We start from the raw sequence: 4,308 nt of genomic DNA, 5'->3' as shown, positions 1-4,308 counted from the left end.
AGTGTCCCCTTTTTCCTTTCAAACGACAGCCTCTTGGTCAAGGCACAGGTTCCTCATGAGTACATTCAAGTGCTCGGAATTCCCATTCTTCTCAATGTTATCCATAATTTGTCATGATCCACACAATCAAATACCTTTGCATAGTCAATAAAAAACAAGTAGACAAAAATAAAATAAAATAAAATGAATTGTTAGATTCCAGATGCTGAGGATATAGCAACATGAACAGGTCTAGGCTACAATCATTCCCACAGGAACACGAAGAAACTCAACAAGTTCTCAGTCTGAAGAACTGTTACTAAACTGGCAAAGGGCAGAACAATGAAGTACAGATAGATCCAAGTCAAAGACAGATCTTGTATGCTAGGAAAAGTGCTTCATCCACGGTCTCTGACTTCTCCTCCTGAAGATTGATGTCTCCAGTAGAGCATGATCCTCCAGCCAAATCCCAACCTACACAGGGGATGATCCTAACTTCTAAACTTTTGGGTCTGGTCAGAGTGTGCCAGACTGTCCTCTTCCCTGTGTGGTGGAAAGATGCTTCCTACAGTCCCAATCCATCTATGGCTCAGTTTTCATGGGACCGGTGCCAGTATCCAATCCCAAGATAAACAAGCCACACAGAGCAGCAGAAGAAGGAGAAAATAAAGATAGAGGGCTTCAGTCAGCTCGAATAGCATTTTATTCTGCTTTTTTTTTTTTTTTTTTTTGACAGTTTAGGATCTGCTAAAGAACTGAAAATATGGCCATAGACATATACCCCACACAGAGCAGGCAAGGTAAAAGTAATCAAATAAAGAAGGGTGTGCTCACTGGAGGATAGATTGATGAGTGGATGTTCTTTGTTTCTGGAGAGCCACTGAAGATAAAATCCATGGTTTAGAGTTGTTGACATGGAGGAATTATAGGAGAGAGAGGAAGTAGTAAGCAAAGTTGGAAGGCTCTGCCCATCTAAGAGTTTCTTGCAGACATTCCCTGTGTTAATAAGAAGGAATACTTGGGAAGGCTGAGAAGCTAAAATTTTGTGAAATTACATTGTTTTGCCTCAACAAAAAAGACAAAAACATCCACCCTATTAAAAAATATATATATAGTCCAATAAAGAATAGTGAAGAGAGATGAAGAAATAATGCTCAAAGAACTAAAGATTATGCAAAGAACTGAAGAAAATCAGTAAAATGATCCATAAACAACGTTAGAACTTAGAGGGAAAAACACCACCACGCCATGATCTTATGCTACCTATGAGAAACATAACTGAAAAATACACCTTCTGTACTCTTAAATAAAAAGGCAATATTTCTAAGATGTCAAAAATACCTGATGTAATCTATAGACTCAATGCCATGAACATAATAATTCCAATTGATTTATTAAAATTCTGGGAATAAACCATAGAGTAATGCTTTAGGATCTACTTATTAACAATGAAGTTTTACATGTGACATTGAAAGTACAAGTAACAAAGACAAAATAGATAAATAGGACTTCATCAAATAAAAATCTGTCATTTAGCAAAGTTGAAAGATTATCTACAAAGTGGAAGAAAATGTTGGGGAACTATATATCTGATAAGGGTTTAATATATAAAAAGTACATATGGTTTAATATATAAAAACCCTTCTCTGATACATAAAAAAAAATATATGAAGACCTACAGATTAACAAAACTGCATACAACTCTGTCAAAGAACTGGGCAAAGAACTAGAATGGATATTTCACTAACAAAGATACACAAATAGTCAGTAAGCATATGAAAAGATGCTCAATGTCATTACTTATTAGTTATTGTTGGGTTGACTCCAACACATGGTGGCCTTCTGTATAGAATAAAACATTGGCCAGCCCTGTCGCCTCTGTGATCTTTGATTACAGATCTCTGTTTGAGTCTATTGTTGAAGTTGTGGTGTCAATCCATCTAACTGAGAGTTTTATTTCACTTAGCAAGATGTTTAAAAGGAGCATGCTCATTGCAGCACATTTCAGAACTTCATTCCAAGTGATTTCACACTTTTAAGTGAATTATTTTCATTTCATTATGTATTTCAGACAAAAGTTTCTTAGTCAAATATGTAATTTGGTTTCTCCACTCTCTGCATTGTTTTTCCACTTTCTTTTCTTCAGGTAATATTTTGTTGTGTTTTCAGTTGAAAATTACACAGCAAATTAGGTTCCCATTTGACAATTTCTACACAACTTGTCCAATGACATTTGTTACATTTTTCACATTTTGTCAACATTCTCACAAATTGTGTTCTGGTTATTGTGTTTCCAGCTTGGACTCTAGTTTCCCTGTACTCCTGCTCCCACACAAGTCCACTCAACTTGGATTTAAAGTAATCATTAATGTTTTGGTCTCCTAGAGATGTTTTTAACGGAGAACCATACTCTCAGTAATATACTTTATTTCCATGTCACTTTATTTCCATATTTGACTTTGTTAAAACCTGACTTCACAGTTAGTGTTGGTTCAAAATTTAAAGGAGAAATGAGGGCGACTGTTTCAGGGAGCCCTCCAGTTTCATCTGGTCCAGTAAGTCTGAATTTTTTAAGAAATTGAGTTCTGTCCTGGATTTTTCTCCCACTCTATCAAGGACCATGTACTATGGCCCTGAGTAGAATGGAGAGTAGTGGTAGCTGGGTCTTCTGGTCTCAGGGTAGATGAGGCTGTGGTTTGTGCAGATTATTAGCCTTTTAGACTAGCTTGTTCTCTAAGACTTTGGTTTCCTCCTTCCCCTTTTTTTCCTGATGTAAAGAGAGAAATGCTGTCTATTAGATGTCTGTTTGTAAGCTTTGAAGACCCCAGACAGTACTAATCTCAATAGGATGCAGAAAACAAACTTTGTCAGCTACCTTAGGCAATTGGTTGAGTTGTGTTACTATACAAAGAGCTTAAGGCTTCAAATCCAGAAAACCATTCTCACAAGGTGTTTGAGAAGTATCTGTAACATTCAACCTGTTTGCATTCTTTTGACTAAGGGGTGTCTCATAGCACACAGATGGACTTTTGAAATAAGTTCTGCCATTCTTTGCCTTTATGTAGGAGCATTTATTCAATTATATTCATGGTAAATATTTATAGAAAGGCACTTACTTCTGCCATTTTGTTAGCTTTTTTGTGTGTGTCTATCTTGTCTTCTTTTCCTCTAATTTCCTTCAGTAATGTCCATATTTAACCTTCTGTTGAATTTTTTGTAATGATATATGTTGATTCCCTTTTATTTTCTTTTATGTTTATATATACATTTTTAATTTTTATTTTCATTTGGATAAAAGTTTACAGAGCAAACTCATTTTCCACACAGCAGTTCACACACATTTTGTTTCGCAATATTGACTAATTCTCCACAAATGTAACGATGCTCTTCACACTTCCTCCCTGCAGTTACTTCTCACTTTGTCCTTCTCTCCTATGCATTCCTCTCCCATGAGTCATCTCCCTCTACAAAAGTTGCCCTTCTGTTCTCCCATTGTTGATCATTCTAAAGACCTTATCTACCTGGTGTAAATATTCACCCTATATGCCTATATATAGAAGCTCTGGCAGCATAGTGCCTAAGGCACTTGACTGCTAACCAGAAGGCTGGTGGTTCAAACCCACCAGCCACTCCTCAGAAGGAAGATGGGGCAGTCTAATTCCGTAGTGATACTGCCTCAGAAATCCAAGGAAGGGTCACTATAAGTCAGGTCCGACTCGATGGCACATAACAACAACAACAACATGCCTATATATTGATTTGCTGGAAGCCACGGGAATGAGCTCAATTCTAAACCTGAAGAGTAACTGCGGACCGTATTCTTGGGGGTTTCTCTGTGCTTATCAGACCAGTAGATCTGTTTTTTTTTTTTTTTCTTTTCTCACTGTTATTATTTTTATCTGTTTTCAATGTTGTTCTCCCACTGTATCCAGGATTTCCTGCACTGATCCTTTCTAAGAGGTTGACAGTGGTAGCTGCACATCATCTAATTCTTCTGTTCTCATAGTCAGATAGACTGAGGATTAAATGGTCTACTTATATCTTGGACTAATAATTCCACAAATCTTTGGTTTTCTTCATTATTCTTTCCTGTGGATGAGGAGAGACCCATTATTGTATCAGATGGCTGCTAAACTTGGTTGTTGTTTTTTTTTGTTGTTGTTATATGCCGTCTAGTTGGAACTGACTCATAGTGACCTCTACTTGTTTTTTTTTTTTTTTTTCTCTTTATTGTGATTTGGGTGAAAATTTACAGTGGAAATACACTTTCCATACAGAAGTTCACATACACTTTGTCTCATGACATTGACCGCTATTTACCACAATACA

The sequence above is a fragment of the Orycteropus afer genome, unplaced genomic scaffold (assembly GCF_000298275.1).
Source record: "Orycteropus afer afer isolate SDZICR_OR568_19922 unplaced genomic scaffold, OryAfe1.0 scaffold01133, whole genome shotgun sequence".
Classification (NCBI taxonomy): domain Eukaryota; kingdom Metazoa; phylum Chordata; class Mammalia; order Tubulidentata; family Orycteropodidae; genus Orycteropus; species Orycteropus afer.
Note: the sequence above shows the minus strand (reverse complement) of the source record.